Source organism: Siphateles boraxobius, unplaced genomic scaffold (assembly GCF_051911475.1).
Source record: "Siphateles boraxobius isolate OS27281-9 unplaced genomic scaffold, OSU_SipBor_1 46, whole genome shotgun sequence".
NCBI lineage: Eukaryota > Metazoa > Chordata > Actinopteri > Cypriniformes > Leuciscidae > Siphateles > Siphateles boraxobius.
The window spans coordinates 1,217,844-1,245,427 of NW_027509097.1; the positions used below are offsets into that span (position 1 = coordinate 1,217,844).

Below are 27,584 nucleotides of genomic sequence, written 5' to 3' on the forward strand. Positions count from 1 at the left end.
GCACGGCGCAAGTGCACTTAGGGCGTGTCTTAATCCACTTTTACTAGTTTAACGATGGGAAAAATGGTCGGCGTGCCCGGCGCATGGTCTAAAAGGGTTGTCCCTATTCTCTTAATGTGTAATGGGTTTGTTTTGCACTCGCGCCATGGCGGATTTACTATTTACATGAGTAAATTGAAAGCGGAATGACTGAACGCGTCTCCAAAGAGCAAACGGATCAGCTCGTGAGCGAGGTTAAAGCACGTAAGCGGACCATCTACGGGACAAACCGGATTCCACCATATCTTTATGTACACATTATTAATCTTTTACATTGTAATCCTTTTATTTTTAATATTTGGCATGTTTGTGTGCTGCTGTGCGTCCCTGTGTGTGTAATAAGTGGAGTGTATGCGCGTTGTGGACCCGCCTATAGGCGCACATTACTAACGCGCCTATTTGTTATCTTTAAATAAACAAACAAAATTCTGCACCATTGACTTTAGATCAGGTTTTTGTTGGTCAATGGCACAGTCTATTTCAGTTGCCTCAAAATAGCAACGCACAAACAATGCGCCTGAAGACACCACGTTTACAGACCAGCACGCCCATTGGCGAACAGATGGGCAAATGATAACTGCGTCAGGCTGAAACTAGTAAAAACGACTGCATTGGAGCGGGTGTCATATAGGGTCCTAAGTCGGTCTTAGTTTTGCAAATGTGTAACATGCATGACATTTTCTCTTAATTGCAATCGAAATCCTCTCCCTTCCCCATGTTGGAAAAAATAGGCGTATAAAAGGAGTTTAAAAATGGCAAAATACCTCCGCAAAAGAAAAATACATCCCGTTTCTTCAGTGGAATCCAGTTGTACTCACCATTTCAGCTGACAAAATTTGTGTGTTGCTTCAGGGCAGCGGTGGGTGGATTAGGCTGCGTCCGAAAATGAGGACACATTCCAAGGAAGGAAGGAATCAAGGCAAGTCCGAATCAAATAGTTAGTTTCACTTCCTGTCTCCTGAGAAACATTCATCTGATGGATTTCTGAAGGCAGCATAGACGTACACTTCCCTGCCTTTGAATTCCTACAATAATGTGCGTTCCATTCCATTACAGTTGAGGTAAAACATATAGATGAAAAGTTGTGGTGGTCAGTTTGTGTGTAAATGTATGTTTCCATATGCATGCACTTAAGCCAATGGAGCAAAATTCGCTAAGACTTTAGAATACTGTTCCATAATTAATGAATAACTACACAGGAACAAATGAGTAACATCATATTAACACTCTAGTAAATTCTATTAACTAATAAGAAACTCTGATTAACAAATAAGCAAGTAACAGTGCTTAGTTGAATGAGGTAGTTCACTATTACTTAATCTATAACTATTATTTTTTCATATCTTCCCAGAGGACTACTAAGAACTAATGTATACAGGTTCATAATTGATATTCCGTTATTCATTCGTTCCTGTGTAGTAACTCATTAATGATGGAACAGTATTCTAAAGTGTTACCCAAAATTCCAATGTAACTCATACATCCCGGGTCCATAGTTTACTAGTCTTAAACTCTAAAAATCAACTGCATTGTATTTATCAATTTGTGCGTTTCACTCAGCAATCTTACATTCTCTGAACACACACTTGTCAAGTAAAGCAGACTAGACGTTTTATTTGATTAAAGCACTCTAATACTAATTTCACATGCTTACACACATTCACTGAGTAACATGGTCAAGACGGATCCAGTCAAACCCACTCATTTTTATGGTGCTAAGAAAAAGTAGCAATTTTTTTTTAAAAGCTGTAAACTGTGCGATCATCTCAGGGTAGCTCAGTGTCCATGAAAGACTACAACAGGCCTCATCTGAATCACAGGTGCTACAGCCTAACAGAAATCTAACAATGGTTGGGGAATATCTGTCATTTGCCTCCATCAAAGTGCCTGAGTTTCATGGCGTCACACGGCATGCTCGGATTTTGCTCATCACTTTGATTGTTTTCCTCGGACCACGTGGGATTTCAGAGACACTGCAGCTGAAGTAAGCTTTGAGACGCATGAAACATCTGAGCAGCAAAACCTCGTCCTTGCTGAGCAAATTAAAAATGTATTCGCGCTCCTCCTCCCGGCTGACTTTCGATCGCATGTGCCCACGTCCCACTGAACAGAAAATAATAATAATAAATATATATATATATATATATATATATACGTATATATTTTTGATAGTCACAAGAAGACTTTTCTTACTCGCTCATCAAGTGGAAAAATACATCACAATGTTTCCCGTCCTTGTTTTGATGTTCCGTCACCTTTGTTCTTGAGATGATGAGGTTAAGTTTTGGAGAGGAAATCTCCACGCTCTGCCTCCAGTCTTTCCATTTGTCTTTCATTTTGATTTTATGACAGAATGGCGCACCGAGGGCATTGTTGGGGTACGGGGGATTCTCAGAAAGGAACTAAGTATATTTTTTGTTTTCATAATTAATTTAAAGTTTCGATGCAAGTTTGTCATGAATAAAGGAGAAGAAACAAAGTAAAGTGATTCCGGGTTTTTGAGAGTGAACACTAAAATATGAAAGCTTAGTGTCAGAGAGGGGCTGAATTATTTATGCCTTAACAACACAATGACATTATTTTGTCCCACATTTCTTTTAAAGGAGCAAAACTGTATGCATGTGAAACAGCCTCAGCTCAATACATCTTTCATTGCAGACAGAATCATGCAGAAGACTAAGGCCTGCTCCCTCACAAAGCCACTACAACGTGAGTCAAGGTCACAAAGTCAGAAGGATTGATTTAATGGCATTCCAGAGCCAGACCATTAATCGTAAGTCATTCAAGATGGATTGAAAAATGGTGAGAAAGTGGATCTTGTTTTATCGCTACATGGTACCAGCACTGAATGACACTTTGGTAGCACTTATTATTTTACAGCTCTGTTTTGCTTGAACATACTATGTACTTATTGAAGTAATGACACTGACTGGGTAACAACTAGGTCTGAACCTACCCCTAAACCTTAACTTAATTAATTTAGTTATCTCACATTACTCAGTAATTGTGTGGGTAAGTACACAGTAGGTACATTGAATGTGCACATGCTGTAAAAGAAAGTGCAACCACCACTTTCACTAGCTTTTGGTGCAGATCTGAGGATAAAAATGGGTTTCCGAACTTGGGTGTGCTGTTCATGCAAAACCAGATTATTTTCTCCAAATAAAGGCAATACTTACACTGTAGGTTTTTCCGGTTCCAGTTTCTTGACTTTACCCAATTTTTTTTAAAAACCAGCTTACATACAGTGACGTACGATTTACATTGACAGGTAAATATCCAATATGTCTGCTTACATGGCAGACGGAATGCACATATCCGATTCATATCAGATTTATTTCCACATATGAATGAGGCCTGAAACTGATCTGAGAATATCGGAATCCATGTGCTTTTTTCGTGCTTACATGATCGCGAGTCATATGATCCGATCTGTGCCACATGGGAGGAAAAAAATAATCAGAATTGGGTCACTTGAACCAGAATGTATGCGACCAGAGAGAACATGCAGCTCACAGTCTTCACATCTCTTGCAATCCATTACATGCATAGCAGACAAATGAAAGTTTTGATGGTAAAATTGACAAATACTTTAAGAAAGATTAGCACTAAAAACTAGTATTCACAATGGTACTCACACTGATGGCTAGTGGTAGATATGGTCAAATGTGATCGTCTGAAGTTAGGAAATGAAGCTTTTAAAAATCAACACATTAAATAAAATTGACTTTATATTCATAGAGACAGCTAATCATATTTTAAACTGCAATGTGAAAAAAATAACCTTTGGTTTAAAAACTGGTTACTATCAAGCAATCATGCCAAGTGTAAATACAAGTCATTGACATGAGCAAATATATAGTACAAACCCTGAAGGTCACAATGGCTTCATATTACTTCAGAAAACTGCAACAAAACGAGGTAATAGCAGAATGGTAAACAAACTGTTTCTAAAGTGTATTGTGTTCATGAAATCTTGCCATTGAGTGTGTAGTTGTTAAGGCCGTGTTCAGTATGCACATCCCGGCGATGAAGGGGGCAGCCGTGCCCTGTGGACAGATTAACAAGTGATTGTACACGAGGGAATAAGACAAGGACACCAGACCGGCAACTTTGACTCAGCAGTGACAAGAGCTCAGCGGTGTCAAACACCCATCAGCCACGTGTGCGCACTTTGATTTAAGACTGTAGCTGCGAGCGAGATCAGATGGGCGTGTGTGTGTGTGTGTGTGTGTGTGTGTGTGTGTGTGTGTGTGTGTGTGTGTGTGTGTGTGTGTGTGTGTGTGTGTTTGTATGATGGGGTTAGCAGATTTTCACATGACAAAGCATGCAGGTGAGGCAGGAGCCAGTCTGAAAGCCCCCTCAAGTCTTTACCTCTGTTTGTTAAGAGTTTTAAACAAAGATCCCACTGGCCATAAACTCTAGACCTATCAGGAAGAGACCCTGAGACCCTGTGGATGCATAAATAACACAAAGCATCTTTAATGCAAATACCAAATGTCAAAGCCTGCCATGTGAAAAAACAAGGTTTTGTTCCAAAGTGCAATGCAACAATATACAGAACCCATTTGCAGATTACAAAATGCAAAGATCTGCATTTTTCTGATTGCTTGAGCCACAAGAAGGCACTGTGAAATATCTATCTATCTATCTATCTATCTATCTATCTATCTATCTATCTATCTATCTATCTATCTATCTATCTATCTATCTATCTATCTATCTATCTATCTATCTATCTATCTATCTATCTATCTATTTATCTATCTCAAAGCCAGATTATTTTCATTATTTTATTTTATTTTATCCATCCATCCATCCATCCATCCATCCATCCATCCATCCATCCATCCATCCATCCATCCATCCATCCATCCATCCATCCCTTTAAATATATAAACAAACAACTAAATTAATTTTGTAAATACCAGTTCACATGATCAAAGACACCTTTATTGAGAGAACTTCTTTTCAGTTAATTTTCCAGAAGTTCAAGTGGTTCAGGTTAATGGGGATATTTTTCCTGGTTTATATGCGGTGTTCTTTTCTTAACTGACAGCTTTCATTTTATATATCTGAGTGGAGATTTGATTATTACTTAAACTTGTCACCTTAAATTATCATTTTAATAGTAACATCAGTATGGCAGGAACATGTCATTAGTCTTAAGAGCAAAGTATGCATCAGGTTTTATTTCTCTCATCTTAAGCAAGGCGACATCACTCGGTTTGCATTCAGCCAGTGATTACGTGTCTAATGAAAACTATCTCAGTTGAATTTCCAAAGTAAATGCAATTTAAATATCTATTTATCTGTCTTTGAGAGTGGCTTTGAGCTATTAGTTCATGTGAACAAGTCTGGCCTGTTAATTTTCTGCCTCTCCTTGAGCTCAGACAGAGTCAGGGAGGGACGCTGTTCCCCCAACGCCACCCTGAAACTCAGCAGTGGAAATGAATAATGCAGTCTGACCAACCCCCACCACACACACACACACACACACACACACACACACACACACACACACACACACACACACACACACACACACACACACACACACACACACACACACACACACACACACACACACACACACACACACACACACACACACACACACACACACACACACACACACACACACACACACACACACACACACACACACACACACACACACACACTGCAGGGCCTGGAGCGCAGTGGGTTCAAGTGTACGCACTTGAGGGGCACCATCAGTATCAGCACACAATTATCTGCTGAATTTGTACACTTTATTACAGGAGTTCCATTGGGCAAATAGTGTCACAACACAGAGACCGGCCCTTCAAAAGCATATTTAGCTAATAAGAGCAAATTAATTAGACTAGAATGAGCTTAGCAGGGGGACACTGGCGTGCAGTGAGCATGTGTGTTTGATACAACACAGATATGACATCTGAAATGCAGCATTAGACTGATTAAGAAAGAGTATGCATGATGCCAGCACAGAGAATGGATCTTATAAGTTAAAATATATTCTCTTAATATGCGGTGACAACTATAAGTAAACCATTTGGGTTGATTCCACTCAGTGGCTCTATCAAAACATTTAAGAATATTTTATCCTCCCCTTATCATTGCATCTACTGTAGGTAAAGACTACGAGAAGATGCCAGTTTCACTATTATTGGATTAACCAGCAGTGTTCTTATTGTGACTGTGACCAGTGATGGGTTTGAAAAAGCTGTCTGAAAACGTCTTTAATTTTGCAGTTCCATGGTGCAGAATTTTTCACATTTCACCTTTAAACAAACAAGTATGCTCTTCTTAAATTTATTGCAACACAATCAACACGTGAAGTCTTCACCTACTGTATAAGTATTATTAATTAAATCAATTACTCAATATATAATAAACATGTATGTAATAATGTGCTAATAACCATTTTTTTCAGTGTAAGATAAATACTATATATTACAATATGCAAAATATTTATTTTATATTTAACATAGATAGATAGATAGATAGATAGATAGATAGATAGATGGATAGATAGATAGATAGATAGATAGATAGATAGATAGATAGATAGATAGATAGATAGATAGATAGATAGATAGATAGATAGACTTAGAATGAACAGATCTGAATAGCAAGAAAAGAGATAAATTCAGAATTAATAAACAAACAGAAAGGTAGAAAAGTTGTCAGTTTTGGTTTGTCAAAAATAGTTGGTGAAGCAAAACTCCTCACATACAAGTGTAACAGCTCCCAATGGCAGAAGAAACAGAGAAACTGAACATCTCCCTCCTCCTTTGATTTGTCCCTTGTCGTTTTTCCGGATCGGTTTGCTCGCGTCCGGGCTGCTTCCCGCCCACCCCACGGGAGCAAGCATCGTCCGTCTGAAATTCTGCCGGAATAAAAATTTCATTGGCATTCCCCCTCATACTCTAATAAAAGAAGATACATGGACTTATCGGAGGTGGGGAGATTCCATCCAGCACAAAGCCTCGTCTGCTACAATCATTCTTAGGGGCCGTAAAAAGTGTGCATGTCAAACGAGCCCCAGGGACGGCCCCTCAGCTGAGGTGATCTGCAGGTTTAGCAAAGAGAATTGACTGGACACTGTCAGTTAATTAGGCATTTCAATACACCATTTCTCAGACAGGCTTTTCTAGGCGACTGTGGGTAACTGAATATATTTCTTCTCTTTCAAGCTTTACGGCCGGGCCCTATATCAAAAGCTTTGCACAGCCGAAAGATGGGGATGCTGTCTTTAACTGGGATTGACAGAGGCTCGCTTCTGAAACGCATCACCAGAATTGGAGAATAGGTAAATTTGTCAGGAGACAAAGGGCTGCCAGAGTTTGGGGCAATACGTGCTGTATATTTTTTCAGATAATAAGGCATTAAATAGATCTGAACAGCTCAAAGAGGGATCTGGGCGGTTATTGCGGAAGCACGGCAGGCAGAAATCCCTGACAATACCCTGTTCAGACAGTTTTACATTGTTTCAACATACATTTATCATCTTTCTACGTCCAAATGTGATCACTCAGTGCACTTTACAGAACATCATATATTACATTATTCCAGGAGGGCAAAGATTCCCGCGCCTGCTGAGAAATAGACCTCGGCACGTGTTCTCTCTCTCTTTCTCTCGCTGTAAATGACGGCGCTGCCTTACTGCCTTCTACCAATTTAAACTAACAGTCTATAAATCTCAGCAGCTATGCTACAAATGCTGCTTTACGAAAGCTTTAACTCAAATAATACATGCAACAACTAGATTTTACATTTCTGAGGAACATGCGAGGACTGCTTGCCCATGCAGAACTCTTGTGGGTGGTTGCCAGGGAGTAGCTAAGGTGTTCTGAGGTGTTTTAGTTAATTGCTTTGTGGTGGCTTACCAGTCCAAGTCTCTTCAGAGCTCATCCTCAGGATCCTATGAACATCTTTCGGTCCCTGCAGCGCAAGCTATGGAATATTTCCACTTGCCAGGCAAAACTCAGAAGCAGTAACTGCAATAACAAGCACAAACATTCTGGGATAAGTTACTTGACAAAATGTTTGACCCTAATTATGAGCAATTAATAATCATTGTAATGTTTTGCCTTTGCAAATAAGCCTACTACTAATACATTCAAGTCATTATAGGCTATATAATTCATTAAAAACATACTTGAAAAGTGTAGTGGGAATTATGATCATACCAGAATAGGAAGTACAGGTAAGAACAAATCTAGGTTTGATTGGTCAAAAGTGTGATCTGTCGGAAGCCTGACACCGATTTTAATCCTCAATTTTGTTAGAAAAAAGTTTTAAAAAATTACATTTTTATTACAATTTCTGAAAGATGGAGAAAGAATGCAAAGTGTATTTGAGTGTATGTTTGGAGCCTTAAAGTTGGCATGAAATGGAAATTCACACTATTTTCTAAATGCATCTTAATGATCAAATCAAATGATCATGCATGTTTCCTTCCTTTAAAAAAGCTTGACCTCGTAATTTTAATTACAATGCCATTTTTATTTGGTAAAAAAAAAACATCTCTAATCATTTAGTCTGCTTAAACACCATCCTTGCAAGCTTGTGTTCATTTGCTTCCATTCAATCAACAACCGATACATAGAACCATGAAGTCCTTGTCCAACTTTTTCTTAATCCAATTCTCTATACATATAATATTGTTTCCGCCACAGAATAAAAAATAGATAATTACTCACCCTATTAAAGATAATTGTGACTTTTTGAGAAATAAACTAATAAAAGTGAGATATAAACTTGCAATTGTGAGAAAAAAGTCAGAATTGTGAGATAAAAAGTCACAACTAGCTTTTTATTTTTTATTCAGTAGTGGAAAAAAGCTTCCATAGATATACATCACAATACGGAAGAAAATATCTGCCACTATCTCAGGTACACTGCAACTTTAAAGTCACCATTTTATGTTGAACTTGAGGCCCAAAACCCATTTTTCTAACAGACATATTTCCAAATGATGATGAGAAAAAAGTATAGGGTGCTTAGCTTGATTTTATCAAATGTTAAATGATTGTATCTTAAAAGTGAATTGTATATTGTATACCTGAATAGATGCAGGTAGTTGTGACATCACCTGAAACGTACAGTATGTCACAAATTTGACTTACAAAGCCATTTTTTTTAAATAATCTGCAAAGCTGAATCATGCACAATATGGCCAGATGCAAATAGGTTAAATTTAAGTGCTGTTGACTTGCAACGACCAGTGACGAGTGAGAAACAACTGTAGCACTGACACAGCGTCTCAGCTCATTCATCTGTGCCCGTGCTCCTTAACTGACAATGACGGAGGAATCCTGGACCAAAAGAACAACAGTGAGGAGTGACGGAGGCAAATCAGAAGACTGTCAACAACACACCGGGAGGAAGTGGCCTCGACATGGCCCTTTTTGGTTACATGTCATGGCTGTTTCACTCAGACAGAGGTGGTTATGGTAATGTTTGTTGAGTTGGGTGGGTTTGTGTTTATTTATATCTTAACAAGCTGCGAGAGGGAACACGAGCGCGTGTACGCGTAACTTTTTTTTTTGGCAGCGGTGGTGTGAGATGGGGGTTGGCTGACAGGGCTTCTCGCTAGAGGCTTTCAGGTCTCTTTACACTGGCTTCTGAGGACTTTTCATGTTCTTATGGAAAATATCCCTTTGAAATCCCTGTGCTGCACATTTTAATCTCATTTGTGGGGGAGAGTGATGCTGAGACAGGCCTGGGGAGAACGCGAACGTTTCTCTGCCTTTCTCTAACTCACGCTCTCTCCCTCCTTTTTCTTAGCATAATTTCATTCGTCAGAAGAATCCCTAGGCTGACATAGCTGGAGTGATTTAATTGATTTTAATCATCCACCTGAGAGAGGGAATTTGCGCCCTCTGTCCTGGAAGATAATGCCGGCGTCTTGGAGGATATCTCACTCCTCGTTAATGCTCTTCCATCTCCTGTCACGTTATGAAAGGAAACTTTTGGAAATCACAGTCAGGCATTTGCATAACTAATTGCACCAATGTGTGCCGTTTCCCCTCACAGCGGAGTCAAATCGCTTAATTTTTTTAAACTCTGTGTGAATGCAATTCAGATTGAATTTGTATGAGCTTCATGTAGCATCATCAAAGCTTACTGTAGTGATTTAACATTTGCATACACTGCTTTTTATGTTTGTTAGGCCAATGCAACTAGGGGGCGGTTGGATAAACTACAAACACTAGTCTTACAAGTTAGTTTTTTTTTTTTTCTTTAAGACTGTTCATAACTGTTTTAACTGTTACATAAAAACATAGATTGGTATCATTTGATACCAACAAGTGAGACTGATTGCCCCTAGTACTTAAAACACTTAAGTCTTAACATAATGGCTATGTTTATGCAACTGGCCCCAAGAGTCAAGAGTTTAATGCATTAACATGGTCTAGTTAACCCCTGCTAAAGGGATAGTTCAACCAAAAATGAAACCTCTGTAAGCATATACTCACCCTCAAGTTGTTCCAAACCTGTATAAATGTATTTGTTCTGCTGAACACAAAGGAATATATTTTGAAGAATGTTTATAACCAAACCATTGATGTACCCCATTGACTTCCATATTATGGAAATTAATATAATGGAGGTAAATGGTGTCCCACAACTGTTTGGTTACCCATATTCTTCAAAATATATTTGTGTTCAGCAGATGTCCCACAAAGGTGTCAACAAATACATCTATACAGGATTGGAAAGACTTGAGAGTGAGTTAATGAGACCATTTTAATTTTTTGGCAAACTATCCCTTTAATGCCACACCATTGCGGTGCCAAAAATAGCATCTTTCTATATCCATCTATAGTATAGTATGGATTCTATACCATTCAAAATTAGCTGTCTACTCTGACAAAACAATTACTTGGCTAAAATATCATTAGATTTTAGTAGACAGTGATGTTTAACCAGATAATATATAAACTCAGATTTGTCAGACTATTGCAGGGCTCTTCAAAGCATGAAATAGACCTTCAAGATGACATTACTAAGTGAAGTTTTTTTTTAACTGATTTGAAATGTGTAAAAGCACAAGAATCCTAATGACTGATGCCTCACCTACTCACCTGTGAGACAATCACTCTCATTCTCTGTGTCTCTCTGTAGATTTGGTCAGACAGTAGCATGCCCCTGTAATGAGCAGATGTCTGGTGAAGTCTGTGTCTATCAAAGCTGCTGATAATAACTAATGCATAGAATTGATTTGAAAGTTCACCACGGATCTGCAAATTCCCCTGTGCCATTACTCGACTCACATGCTTTTACACTGCCTAGTTCACCTCCTTCTGAGACATTCGCTAAGAACGTGTTGTCCACCCAGATTCATAGAACATATGCTATATTTCCACCCAAGAGGCGTAGAAAGGTATATATTTGTAGAGTAAAGGGACTAAAATCAAATCAATTCAAAGCTAGTTTTGGACTTGATCATTATTGATGCAAGATTGAAGCCTGTCAAGAACATGTCCAGATCATATTTCACCCCAAAATAATAAAAAAGTTTTTTTTTAAATAAAGTATAATAGTGGTAGGCTATTTAGCCTACTCTAACCCTAACCCTAACTACACAATACGATTTGTCTTACTACAAAATATAATTTCTTTTTTTCCTTTTCTAATTTAGAATGAAATGTGCACAGAAAAATGTTGTTTCAACAAAAAAAGAAAGTGTTTTGTCAACTCACTTAGTACAACTTTACTTTTCAAGTTGACTAAACTTAAAATTTTAAGACAGCATGGACACTTACTTTGTTACAGTGTGACTTCACATTCAGCTGATAACTGGTGCCCAAATAATTGATAAATGGAAACTAAAATCATGACTAAAACAAAAGGCTTATGACAGTGGCAAACATAGACAGTATATATAGACACATAACCATTCTCTTTCAGTAAATCTGTGTAAGTATTTGGCTAAAATGTCTCTTCCCAGTGATGTGATTTGCCTCTATTTGCATGAACCATCTTATGAGCTTAGAAAGTTATTAATAATTTCTCAATGATTCCAATACATATAATTACAGATGAAGTTTGTTTACATTCATGAATTATAAATGTGTTTTATACTGTAAATCCTATAATGGTCTTTAGCTTTAAGGATTTGATATGAATGAATGCTTAAACCAAATGTAAATATTTTTTAGACAAATAATTATTCACATTTGACATAAAAAATGCATAGCCGCATTAAAATCAAATAATCAAATGAGAGATAGTGAGGTTTTGAGGTGGAAATTACTCGTTTTCTCCTCTCATACACAGACGGCTATGTGCCTCAATAAACACTAAAATTATTCCTGATCGCTTAAGGGTGAACGTTTGTGAAATGACGTGTTCCTCAGAAAGTTTCAATTTCCTTTCTCGTCTCCCTTTAGAGTTCCACTGCAATTTGTTGTATAAAGAAATCTGGAGGAAAAGCAAATGGAATGCAAAACCAAGCTGTAACAAGCCATTAGTTTGAAAATGGGATGGTGAATATTATAGTACACAAGAATAGCAAAACATGCTAAAAAAAACTGCCTGGGGAAGGAATTTAAATATGTAGTTTACTAATATTTAATTTATTGGCTTCGCAAGGGAACCGAGCGTTTAGTAGCCGCATTTTTAGATCAGAAACAGAAAAATACACTGATTAATGTTTCCTCAGACTGACCACAAAGTATTTTGAAAGCTCTAAAGCCAAATTCAACTATACATTCCAGAGAAAACAACTAACGGAGATTGTTGCATGTTGTGCAAATCTTCTATTTTAAAGGAAAAATATCACGCCTTATAGTCAACATGAAATGCAAATGTATGCACATTCCTGGTCTTATTGTTCACAATTCACAGTTAACAATATTCCAAATAAATTTTTTTTCTTCAAATTGTAATATTTTACTCCTCTGAAACTCCTTTCCTTTTTTGCCCACGTCATGAATCCATTCTAAAGCTATCATCTTCAACCACCATCGTTCTGGTTTGTAACACCCATGTTTGTCTGTTCCATGCTGTTTAACATTAACTAAAAGCTTGATAAAAAGCATTGATTTTTGCTGTGATTCAGTAAAGAGCTATGTCCAACGTCCAAAGACCGCAACCAGATGCTCACCTGGGGCAAATTTACTTTCCTTCACATGTGTAACTCTCCATCCATTGCTGTATTCTCAGTGCACACAGGGGCCTACGGTGCCCAGCTGTTTAACTGCCTTTGCTTTAGATCTATCAGATCCATCTATCTGGAGGAAAGGTCTAAGAAACACTAACTTTGCATTATACATCTGCACTGGGCAAAGAGTTGCCCTCTCTCTCTCTCTCTCTCTCTCTCTCTCTCTCTCTCTCTCTCTCTCTCTCTCTCTCTCTCTCTCTCTCTCTCTCTCTCTCTCTCTCTCTCTCTCTCTCTCTCTCTCTCTCTCTCTCTCTCTCTCTCTCTCTCTCTCTCTCTCTCACCAAATTAGCTTTGTAAATACTTTTTTATTCTCTCGTATGAAAATATGCTGGTGTGTGTTACTCGCTGTGCTGAGTAAACAGCAAATGTTGCTTTTGTTTTGATTTTCTAGTGCAATCTTAATTGCAAAAACACAATCAGCTGTTTGTAGGGAGGGTGTTTAATCTTTGAATTTAATGATTTGAGGGAGTGCACGCCAGAAGAATCATTTTATTGCTTCCCAAAGGGCTTTTCTTTTTCTTTCTCTTTTTTTTTTTTTTGCTTCCTCTCCACCTTCTTTTCCAAGCTAGGCCATTAACACTGGATAGGTGGTTGCTTGCATTTTGCCTCACAAACAAAATGCTTTGCAATCAAAAAGTATTTACATATATAGTTTTGTATACTTTATATTTTATATACCCAATAAAGGAAAAGTATAATATAAATATAATATAATAAGTGCTTTCAAAAACAAACTGGGCAAACATCAAAAACAATCAAATATTACATTAGCCTATGTGTGTGTGTGTGTGTGTGTGTGTGTGTGTGTGTGTGTGTGTGTGTGTGTGTGTGTTTATAAAAACCTTTAAATAGCCATCAGTAGAGAAAGATTATTCGCGCTGACAGGAGGTGTAGTTACAGTATCTACCAGCAGGGACTAACTGGACCACATTAACCAGCCAACATTCTATCTACATCAGATCTTAATTCTTGGTGAAATTTATCCTAGCTTTCCACCATTTCTTTACAGCTAGCTGTATGCTGGACAGCAAACGGGAGAGATATGAACACGGTTTTATAAGGACTTCTCCTGAGGACTGATGTGAATTTCTCATCCTAGCTGCAGGGGATATGACATCAGCACACGGAGCGCCTTGGGAAAGAGGTGCACTAGAGCTCTGCGTGAGGATGTTTGAGAGGGGGAATGTGTGTGAGAGCCACTCAACTACAACACTACAGCTCTGCTGCTCTGGAAACACTGAGACTTCTGGAGAAAACATGGATGGAGATGTCATATCTCTTGTGGCTTTACAGCTGATTCTTGCAGGATATACTTTGACCATTTATCTTGACTTTTACACATAAAGAAAAGTATACAATTCTAGGTATCATTCGTGACTATGGCAGCCAGAAAAAAAAGAAAAAAAAAAGACGTGGGCTGTTTCCAGAAAAACATAATTTACATATTTACTTTTTGTACTATATAGCACACTGATGAGCCAAAACATTATATCCAGTCACAGGTGAAGCGAATATCATTGATCATCTCATAACGAGGTCATTACGGTCTCGGTAAATTAGATGGCAAGCAAACAATCAGTTCTCATAATCAACGTGTTGGATGCAGCAGAAATGGACAGGAATAAAGAGCAACTTTGACAAGGACTAAATTGTTAGGCGACCGGGTCATAGTATCTCAGGGCTTGTGTGTTGGTCCTGGTCAGCAGTGGTGAGAATTTACCAACAGTGTTTCCAGGAGGAACAGACCAAAAACCGGGGACATGGTGTTGGGCGCTCGAGGCTCATCGATGTACGAAGGCTATCCAGTCTGGTCTGAGCCAACAGAACGCACAACTCAATGTTATTTTCAGTATGCATGAAATAGCTGCATGACCTACTAAACCTGGTCAAATCCATAAAATACAACAAACATATTTTGTGAAATACTATATCCCATCATGCAATGCATCTGACTTTCTATTTTAAGTATATCAAAAGAAACCGTAAGTAATTACAGCCACTTTAATGTATTTCGACTCTTATTTGATCTGACAAAAACATTAAAATAATTAAAAAGACAACTTATCAAATTATAAATATGTTTATATCAGTGTTGTTATTGTTAATTAAAACTATCAAAATCAAATGAAATACAATTATTATGATCAAATGAATAAATTAAATGAAAAACTTGAACTGAGTTTTTTTTTTACTTGTTTTACAGTTGAACATACCACTAGTACTCTCAGTCCCAAAGCCTCTCCACTGAGCAAAAAGCATGTTAAACTGTGCCACACTCGGCCTTGTTTAATTCAGCGAATTCAAATTCTGATCACTCTCGCCCTCTCTCCTATACAGCTACTTTTACAGAGCTTCATTAATCTTTGTTGAATACAATGACATACATCTTTAATGTGCTTGCTGTCAAGTCGCATTTCAGTTAGAGTGCAGCAAAGTGAATGACAGCAAGCAATATTAATAAATTTAACATGGACTGTATAAATTTTTAACAGAACAAGAATGGGAGGCCGGGCTCATCTACCCGCGCCCTCCCTCCCTCTGTGTTTTCAAACCGGCGGATTTTACGGCGAGCGGTACGGGTGCGTTTCCTCAAAGTTGAGGCCCTCAGTATAAATAGATTTACATGTCATTAATAAGTAAATTATGAAAATGTCTTTCAAGTGAAGACAAGTACATAAGCATAATCTCCATATTAAAGGAGTATCCTTTGAAAAGCCACAGAGGAATTTGAGGAGTCAGGCGATATGTCATGCCGCTCTCGTCTGCTTTCTCTGCACCTTTAATTACAGAGGAGTTTGATTATGGATCCAGCGTCTCACCACCAAGGTGCCAGAAACGAGCTGCATGCAGAGCCACCTATGATCATTTCATACGCATGGAGTCGAGACTTGTGGAAAAGCGAATTAGTGACAGCTCCCTCTTACTCGTTCCTTACTACTGTAATAATATTCAAATATTAAGATTAATTCCATCAAAGCTCACTCAAAAAAAAAAAAAGAACGAATCCAAAAATGACGATTAAGGATGCTATTTCACATTAAAAAAATTACTGCTGTGATTTTTGGCTTTCGCACAAGGTCCCAGCAGAGATAATTTGCTGTACGTTTAAACCCGAAGAGAACCCAGTCTGTCTGTGTTAAATAAGAAAGTTACGCTTGATATGAGACATGTTTTCGCAGTAGCTTTAGCGATTATAGAAAATCATATGCAAAGCCGGAGTCCTGATCCGAAGTTAATTTATAATTGTGTAGAAGTTATTAATTAGCCGACGTGTTATTAGAAGAGCATGCACTACAAAGGATTTATTTTACGCACAACAACACGGGATAGAAGCACTTCCGTAGTCCCTCCTCTCTCTGTCTCTCTTTCTCCCTCCCTCCCTCTCTCTCTCTCTCTCTCTCTCTCTCTCTCAGGATGTTTATTTATTTATTTACTTGGATAAAACCTTTCAAGAGGAACACAAGTTTGAACCCCTGCCAGGATAGGTGCTCGCACAAAGGCTCCGCATGCTTACAATCATCATTGTTATAAAATGGCATCTGTATTTGTTAAACGCATGGTCGAAATAAAATGCATAATGTGGATGAACGTAGAAAACACATAAACATGTTTATTTCCATTTTGTCGAGTCTGATACGAAAAGCGCCCGCATGTAATCTGTGTGACCCAAATATCTGAAGTCTGACTCACCCTCCAGTGAATGCCACATTGAAACACCCTGGAAATACCATATTGGATCCAATTTTCCATCACAGGCTGGCTGCCAAACTAATTAATTTAGTGTGGAATGGGCAGTTAGCTCGCACTGTGCCGACAGCAGAACACATAAATAAAGATCATGACGATAGCACGTATCCCGATGAGCAGATTGGACACATATGCACACTTACTGTCAATCAAAGTTACGTCGGTGATGGGCTGCCTGCCTCTTCACAATATGGTGCAGTTAGCGACGCATGCTGCGGAGGAAGAGCAGATATACAGCAGGAGAGAGTCACATTTGCCTGATACACGCATGATAGCATCACTAAAGAATATTTTGATGAATTAACATCATATGCTCAGTTGCTATAAGAAGCATCAAAGGGGGAACCGTTTAGAAACTGTAGCTTCGCAAGCTTCAAGCTACTTATAAAATGATGAAAATGTATTTAACTACACAAGCAAACTAACATGGATGCTATCCAAGAGGCGATATCTTTTCATATAACCATCAGATTAAGTCATTCATTTTCATATTGAGAGAAATATTTATCTGGCAACAGTGACAACAACTGATACATTTACAACTGAATAACTGAAACACTAGATATATACTCATTTATATACTGAGAACAGTATATAATTGAGTTACTGAACGAAAGTTCACTTAGTCATTTTGTCATTTTATAACCACCTTTTTAAACGTTGCTACTGTCAAACTGATTTCTGTAATTTTGTCTATTCATTGCTAATACTCACTGACATGCTGTTGTTTTCATTCCAAAGTGATGTCACTTCCTGGATTATGATGTCATTAAGGAACTAGTTAAAGATAATAAAAAAGGAACTAGTTAAAGGTATAGCAAAGAAGATCAATACGGCGTTCCATCCTGTTAAAGACCTATAAACTGATAAAAACAACATTCAGGAAAGTATTGTTTGTTTAAAACATTTCAATTAGAATTCGACAAATACAAATATTGGGTATTATTCTTATTGAATTACTAGATATGCAACACAGCAGAAAAATAGTAACATTTGCAAAAAAATATTACACTAAATGCAACTGAAACACTAGAAATACATTCATTAGATTTCCATCCAGCTGTTTTCATGCACATTTTGGGAAATCGCATAAACTGCAGGATGGAAACACCAAGATGGCCATAAATCAATATAAAAAACGTATGCACCTGTGTGAGGCGGATACATTTTTGATCCGATAAGAAAGCATGAACTACGATGGACACAAATTTACTGATTAAGTTCCTTGATGCACACAAAAAAAAATCTTTCGTCAAAGTGATTCGGTATAATTACCTTCCAGAACTTTCTTACACAACTGCATCCTAGACAGTAGTTATCCACCTCCAAAAGTAAGATAACATGACCGCGTTTATTGCGTTTCGTCTGCGCACCCTGAGATGCAATAATTTAGTATATACGAAAATTATAATATACAGTGGCTTCTCCTACTTTCCTTAACACCAGTTTATCAGGAAGTAACAATTTTGTTCTCTTCGACTCATTGAATGGAAACGCTTCTTTATTCGCCAACGTTTTATCCGATAATCCAATTTTGCGTGCAAGTTAAATTTGCTACTTCGGATGGAAACATAGCTAATTACATGGCTAAATATTTCGCTTCAAAGAAACGGAAAGTCAGCTCAGCGATTCACTAAAATGAATCAGATTTCCCAGTGCAACATGGGAAAAGCAATGTGACAGAAAACAGCCCCGCAGCATTTGTTGCCAATTCAAAAACAGAAAACAGTTAAAAATTTTGTATTAGTGTCAATACATTGTTACTCCCCAACACTGATGAGACAAATGCATAACATGTTCTTAAATATTTGATATAGCTATAATGTTTCTTAGACTGCATTGCTTGGAATAGCAATATTTGACAAATAATAATCTTTACCGTTCAAATGGTGTCGGTTTGCATCAAATAAGTCTGGTTTTAAAAAGTTCTTGAGTTCATTGTCAGATGGCTGATTCTGGTCAGTACGCGTATCTGTGTACTGGGGCTTAAATTTTTGTGGCGTGGTCCGTGTACCAGAAAAACACTTTGGATATGCTCAAAAGGAGCCTCATCTCAAAGGGAGTGCATCCTCAAAGAAATGGAGTATATCTGAAATTCTTTTTAATGTCTGGATAGGCGGCAGAGTGAAGCCGCGGCCTACTGGTGACTCTACCATTAGCGAATGGCCTAGATTCTTATGACCCTCTCTCTCTCTCTCTCTCTCTCTCTCTCTCTCTCTCTCTCTCTCTCTCTCTCTCTCTCTCTCTCTCTCTCTCTCTCTTTCTCAATCTCTCTCACATGTCGCAACAAATCGGCTTATTAGAAAGAGGTGCAAAACTATAAAACAACACACAACTATAGTCATTCATTCCTGTGATATGAGGAAAAGCCACATTCTCAAAAAAGTATGTTTTGTTTGAAGAATTTCGGTTAGAAAAAGGAGGGAAAAGAGAAATTAAAAAATTACCAGGTGTCATGCTATTATTTCAACACAAGGGAAAAATAGCAAAAACATTTAAAATTGTATAATGTTTTCAGACCAAATAAATTACATTTTCCATTATTAAAAAGTATAATATTTAATTCCCTATGTACAATAAAGACATGTACTGCATGCACAGCATAGTATTGACCCCTATAGCATATCATAAAGTAGCACAGGCCAAGGGTTTGAGTGGGTCAGCGTTTGATCATTATCAGAGAAAATATCTGTAGCTTGACAGTTTTAACCCTGTACACATCATCTGACATATCAGTCCACCCTATGACACGAGTTTGACATATTGCCAAAGACTTACAAAGTCTACACTTCTAATTGCAGACAAAAACTAGGACAGCAATCCACAGCGCAGTTCACAGCCCTGGAGCCAAACGGCCTGTTCTCTGAAATGAGTTTCTGTTAGCATTAGCACAGAGCGCTAAACCCGTGACCTTTCGAGCCACAGCCAAGTGACTCCTCGTGTCCAAGTTCTCTTTTCCCTCGCTCCCATTAGCTCCCTTTGCTCTCCGGGCTACGGCAGTTTATCAGCCAGCCAGATAAAATTGGTATTGGGATAAAGCTCACAATCTCCTCACGTAATCCTATTTTTCCAGCGCTACCATGTATAATGGGCTGATAGAGTGGAACTCGGCGATGAGGAAATCTGACCCTGACAAGGGGGAGACGCAGACAGGAAACGCCTCGCAGGCTTGTTTGAAGTCTTATTTTGAGGTGTCAGAAAATGATCCATGACACAAAGCTTCATAATGTGAAGAAAATTGTTTTTCACAGATGGAATGGAGTGCTTTTGGACGCTTACCAAAGCATTGTTTCAGATGAAATGTAATATTTACAGACCCCGCCCCCCATTAAGGAAGGATGAATGAACAAAGTGATGCGATAAACATGAATAATCACCTTCGAATAACAATGATTCAATAAATTAGCGTTTTGTGGCTTTCCAATTTAAAATTTGTTCAGTCCTATTTACTGCACAACAACAACAACAACATATTCATCTGAATTTGTGTCTTGTTTTCCTGTCATCTTTAAAGGTACATTTCCTTTAGCATTTCTTTCTTTCTTTCTTTCTTTCTTTCTTTCTTTCTTTCTTTCTTTCTTTCTTTCTTTCTTTCTTTCTTTCTTTCTTTCTTTCTTTCTTTCTTTTCTTTGAAATCAATTATCAACTGACATGAGAGCTCAAATTCATTTAAGCACAATAGTTTGAAAATAATAATACTCATTTTCATAGAATTATCTGTATTCGTTTTTTATGTCAACTGAGCATTAATCTAAATAAGTTGTTTCTGAAAAAATAAATAAGAATAAGAATAATATAATGAATGAATGAATAATGCATAAGTGAATGAATGAATGTACAGTATAAATAAATGAATGAACAATACATACATACGTGAATGGATGAACGAATGAATGAATGAACAAATAATACATGAATGAATGCATAAAGGATAGAATGAATGAATAACTAATACATGAATGAACAAATGAATGGATGAATGAACAAACAATACATGAATGAATGAATAAATGAATAAATGAAGGATAGAATGAATGAATAACTAATACATGAATGAACGATGGAATGAATGAATAATACATAAATGAACAAATGAATGAATTAACAAATAATACATGAATGAATGAACAAACAAATAATAAGGAAATTAATGAATGAATGAATGCATAATACATGAATTAACGAATGAATGAATGAACAAATACATGAATGAATGAATGAATGAATGACTGAACAAATAATACATGAATGAATAAATGAATGGATGAATGAATGCATTAACGAACAAATAATACAGGAATGAATGAATGACTGAATGAATGAATGAATAATACATGAATTACGAATGAATGAATGAATGAACAAATAATAAATGAATGAATGAATGAATGAATGCATAATATATGAATTAACGAATTAATGAATGAATGCATGAACAAATAATATATGAATGAATAAATTAATGAATGACTGAACAAATAATACATGAATAAATGAATGAATGAATGAACAAATAATACATGAATTATGAATGAATGAATGAATGAATGAACAAATAATACATAAATTAATGAATGAACAAATAATACATGAATGAACGAATGAATGAATGAATGAATGATAGATAGATATAATAAACAAATAACTAATGCATGAATGAATGAATGAATAATACATGCATGAACGAATGAATGAATGAACAATACATGAATGAATGAATGAATGAATGAATGAATGAATGAACAAATAATACAAGAATGAATGCATGAATGAATAATAAATGAATTAATGAATGAATGAATGAACAAATAATACATGAATGAATGAATGAACGAATAATACATGAATGAATACATGAATGAATTAATGAACAGATAATACATGAATGAATGAATGATAGAATGAATAAATGTAGGACAGAATTAATGAATAACTAATACATGAATGAATAATACATGAATAAATGAATGCAAGTTTTTAATACTTTGGGGTAAGAAACTGGCAACACAGACATATATAAAAACAAACATTATTATTTTAAAACAATTTTGCTTAAATTAAATGTATTTATAAAAGTCGAAAGTGTATTTATATTGTTTTGAGAGGCGTTTCTAGAATGTTTCTGGAAAACAAGACAAAAACACTAATGAACAAAACGATCCCTTTGTGATGTGAGCGTAAAATCTGCATGGTGAAAAATACCTGTCTCAAGTCAACAGTACATTTCCTAGCAAACTTTGAATGGGTCAAAAATAGGGTTTTATTGAGTTCGGAGCCTACGGTCATTAGTCTCACTTTTCTGTCTACTTCTGCGGTCTCAGGCGGCACATGTACCTCTTCGCCTCACCCATCTCTTAAAACACGTCGGACCGTGCTCACAGAGGGATGGCAAAGGCATGTTTCACTGTCACGAAATCCCCTGCAAATAACCTCAACGGGAGCCAATGAATGTCACCGGCCCTCTCAAGAGATGACACAAAAGCGGCGAGTCCCAATAAACTTCAGCTGAGCTTCTGAGGGGCCGGTGGGCCGATCGGCGCTTTGGAAACAAGAGAAAATCATGGCTTTCATTCCACAGCCCAACTCCCTCTGCAGATCAACATCTATTTAAAGATTTCTCACACTGCTTGAGTCATGACGGATGTTGTTTGGTAACAATGCGATTGTTCATTCATCATGAGATGATGAGGCATGAGAGCGAGAGCAGAGGTGCAGATGTGTCAGGTGCCTTTCTGCTCTGCGCTGTTGTTTGGCTTTAATTCATGTCAGGCGGAGAGAAAAAACACTTTAAAGTTCCTTTATGCCAAATTAAGCACTTCTAAATAGGGCGTTCTGGGGGCCATTAGTTCCGTTAAGCACACCAGCAATCAAAGGTAGTTTTTGCTCTTTTGTCACTGATGGAGCGGCAATCCATAATGACACATAAATGTTGTGTGTCTTTATTCCATTCTTCACAAACCCAGAGTCGCATACGAATAACGTTCCAGGAAAAGATAAATTATGTCAAGTGGGCTTAAACATAGTCATTAGTCATGTTAATATGCTATGACATCACCCCCTTATAATGTCAGGGGAAATGTGAAAAGCTCAGTTTCTGCCGTTCAAAATTCGACATCTGTGAATAAGGGCTTATCCTTGCTGAAGTTCCTGTGTGTTATGTGAAGTTGCATTCAAATGACAGTGAGCCATTTTTGCAACATGAACATTTACTCACCCATGTCATTCCAAACCAGCATAAAACCTCTTTCTTCTGTGGAACACAAAAAATATATATTTTGAAGAACGATACGGTCCAAACATTATCGGGGCCCATTGACTATTTTTGCTGCCCTCACTGATTTGTGTTCTGCAGAAGAAAGTAAGTCATACAGGTTTAGAGCAACATGAGGGTGAGTAGCTAAATGATGACAGAATCCCTTTAAGTTTGTGCTACGGAGATGAATGATACTTGTTGAGAAGATGTGCTATTTCTTTTCAAATTGATCAAAGTTAAAAGATATACTTTGGTAGACGATAAAATTGATGAAAAACTTCCATAGACTTCCAATGATCACATCTAGGGACGAGACAATTGTAAGTGGACTTTTTGACTAGCATTCACAAAGCAACCTCCGAACAAATACCTTGCAACTACATATACAGTTTATAAACTATAGCAATAACCTTGAAAATGCTCAAAAACAAAAACACTTTAATAGCATTTCGTAAACTATTTAGGTTTGGCAAAATGGAGGCCAATTCGTATATATATATATATATATATGTATATATATATATATATATATATATATATATACCATCTCATTCGCTTGTTTTTGTACGATCTGCTTACGCACCATCACACACGCTTATTTTTCCCCCTAAAAATCATGTTTCCCTATGAATCACATCATACAAATTCATTTGAAATCGCCACCTCGTAAAAATAGTTGTTTTAACACCCAAAAAGCACTGTGGTTTCTACAGAAAACCAGCCAAAAACAGCACCAGCAAACATATAAATCTAGTTGTTCTTTGTCGTTTCTTTGCAAATCACTCACATACTGTCATTTTGTTGAGTAGATCATTTCAGCCTTAGGTGTGCTATCTATATTGTTTTTTTGTAAACCTGATCAAAGCCTAAAAGTGTACTCAAACATTAACACTGTGCTTTTGCTTCTAGCAAGTGCTGGTATTTCCTTCAGGAAATGCAAATCTAGATTTTACCCTATTATACCATGATTGCCGTTTCCTGGACGTCAAAATCCATTCCTTGCTGCTTTAACAGCTTAGCCGTAAAGAGAAATATCACCTCACCCAATTTTTCCATGTGTGGCCTGAAATACTATAAACTACACCTGCGCTTTTTTTTTATAGAAAACCTGTTATGTGATACAGTGTCACAGCTCAAAGCCACACAATGAAGTTACTATGCTTTTACATACTTTTAAATTACCTCCAAATCCAAAGTTACTCTGTAGATCAAATTACTCACACGTTTCCCCCAACTGATATAGTAATACAGCTGGGAGAGTTTCAAACTGATTTTGGCTGCACCGCTTAGTGTAGAAAACGGAACATTTTAGTCGGGGTAAGCAATACTCTTGAAGTTTGAAGCTTGCCGTTTGAATGATCAACTTTTCTGAGAACTAACTTTTGAAGCGCACTCATAAAGGTCACGGAGAGAGAAGTTTAACTAGGTGCCATAATGTGGTGAGAGAATAAAATATAATGAGTGAGATAAATTATCATTAGATGGGCAAGGCCTTGATTTATCGTGATATTCTACAAATTTTGAAGGTATTAAGAGTGCCCTAAAAGAGCACATTAACAAGTCACATAAAAAGGCGAATTAAAATCCCCAGCTCTTTATGTGTCCGAGGTGAAGAGTTGCGCTAGAGATACTGTAAATCGTCCGAGAACGATAGTGTTTAACTTTCTCTCTGATGATATTCCTGGATGGGCGGTTCCCGTTTAAGTTTTGCCTCGCCGGGTCATTTTTGGGAGCTCATTAAAGACACTTGCTAACAGGCCTCGTAAAATATGAACAGAAATTAGCGGCCATAATTTGACAGAAGAACTAAAGCAACAATAATGATGGGAAATAAGGTGACGGAGACACGATAACGCTAATGCCTCCCTCCATTAGGCCTCAGCCAGAGCAAATGTCATTCATATTTTAGCGAGCGAACTCCGCTAATTGGCTCAAGCTCTCGTCTCCTGAATTAAATTTCCAGATTTCTCCCCTCACCTTTAAAGCCGAATCATTTGAATTCAAAAGAAAGCGCAAGTGACAGGGAATGAGTGTGGGAGAGGTGAGGATTGATGAGGGGGGGGGGAGAAACGGCTCTTTTTAATGAGAAAAAAATCTTGCTTCTCCCCATTTCCAAGCTATAATTGCTGATTATGTTGTTATAGACTCTCAACTTCTCCATCTTTCTTCTGGATCAGGATAATTTGGGGTGGCGTGACAAGGCTTCAAAGGCAGCCGGCAGCTTGCCGAGGCTCATTTAGGCTCCCCTACGCCGGGCCACAGGTACGGGAGAAAGGTAAACACTGCTTGCTTATAGGTAATTACCCCCTCGGCCCGAGCGGGTATGATCAGTGCTAGCTGACCCCTCTCGTAATAACCCTTAAGGGCAAATTGTATTTCTTTTGACAGTTTAATTAGATATTCAGCAGTAGGGGCACAAAGCAAGCTAGGCCATGAATATTTAAAAAGAGTGACACCAAAAGAAGGAGAGGAAAAAAATCATGAAAGAAGCCTTGGTGTACTGAATGACAGACAAGGGGATATTAAGCAAGTGATTCTAATCAATAATCTCTTGATCTCCTACATATTAATACACTGCCTGCTGGTGTTAGGCTCATAACAAGAAGGGTAGCAGGGCAGGAGGAACTGGGCGAGGACAGGCAGACAGTAGGAAAAACGGAGACAGAAGAGTTGCTCTGTGGGGGCACTGGTGTCATCCCGGGCCCCCCGGAGGGCACGCTAACCAACCAGAACAAGCCAATCATCAGCCCTCTTCGATCTAATCCAATCTGCGAGATTGGCAGCTCTGGGCGTCTCCAGACAAGGCCGTTATCTGATCAGACAATGTGGACGCATTTGCATGCAAATGAGGGACACGGACCACCCAGGGCCAATCAGGGCCGAGGCAGGGTGGGCATCCACCAATCAGATCCCCTCTGATGGCAACGGCGTGTCACTTGCTCGTGGTGCCATCACAGAGCGAACTTTACTAGTTCCCGGTCAACAGGGGTCATGGGCAACCAATAAGGGGATAAACACCATAGCATTAACATCCAAGTGATGTGCTGATCTATAAGCATAAATAATTTACCATAGCGAGGAGCTCAGAGTGGAACTGCTCATGTGTATTAAAAAGAGTGAGGGAAAGGAGAGATGATGGATAATTACGGCTTAATCCACTGGAGTTGGTTTGCTCTGGCGTACCGAGGGACGCAGCATCCGGTTCATTTATAAAACCCATGGCACTGGCACCTTATTAGAGCTGATGTGTCTCTACGCTGCTGCTGTGTGTTATAAGAGGCAGGACATGTTTTATGAATTAATGTTCCTCATGTTCGCCTACAGTTCTGTAGACATGCCAGGGTTTTTATAACCCCGCTCGGAGCTTCACATCTGCGTAATGAGACGTGCGAGAGAAGAAGAGCAGCTCTCCTCTTCAAATCTGGCTACTGTAGGAGAGGGGTCAGTGTCCCGTCCTCCTTGGGAACTGCATCGTAAGACATAAACACATACATATTCATACAGCGACTGCAAGGTCAACGGGCAACGCTAATATTGCTGCATTCGATTATAGTGAGCGCCAGAACACTGAAACGCTAATGTAAAATGAGTCTAAGGACATACAGTACTAGTTTGCAACTGCTGTTGAAATTGAAATTAATTTAAAGTTAAGCTCTGTTCTAAAACCTAAGCATTCTATGCTCTGCATATGCAGAACACAGAAAGCAGTGTGCCAAGCTACTTTATGTTTTTTCTTTTTTCAGTATCCATAAATATATTTTTGGTAACACTTTATTTTATAGAATCATGTTACAGATGGTACATGTAGTTACTATAGTAATTACTATAAATTGTGCATAATTAAATGCAACTAACCCCAAACCACTCCCTAACCCTATAGTAAGTATGTAGTTAACTATTATTACTCAGTGCTTACATATATAGATATACACTGTAACACGGACACCTTCAAATAAAGTGTAACCCAATTTTTTAACCACGATTTTAGCTCAATATTTGTGTGTGCTTGAGAACGGCATCACTAGAGTCTTAAAATAAATAAGTATCCTGTTCAATATAGGTAGATACAGCAGGTAGAAAGATACAGTTTATTGGTAGACAGAAATTAGACACTAATACTGACATTACAATTTTAGCATGATAAATGGAAGATGTCAAGGTTGAGGTTACCATCATCCCATGACTATGCATGTCCAAATGTCGGAATACACAGTACCTTCCTTCCCTCCACGATGAGCGGTAATCTTGCTCTTCTCTCTCAGGCATGGTTAACTTGAAAACAAATGACTGCGGTCGGCCGGAGGATGTTTGACAAGCAGCAGTGAATAACCACAGCAAGGCTGGAGATATTCTTGGCCGCCTGCATTG

The 27,584-nt window shown here is 37.9% G+C and overlaps 1 long non-coding RNA gene across 1 annotated transcript in view; it reads right to left on the bottom strand.

The window, feature by feature from the left end:
• LOC143709691 (uncharacterized) overlaps positions 1 to 27,584 on the bottom strand; it is a 759,555-nt gene that overhangs the window by 714,376 nt on the left and 17,595 nt on the right. The gene's annotated exons all lie outside the window — the stretch shown is intronic.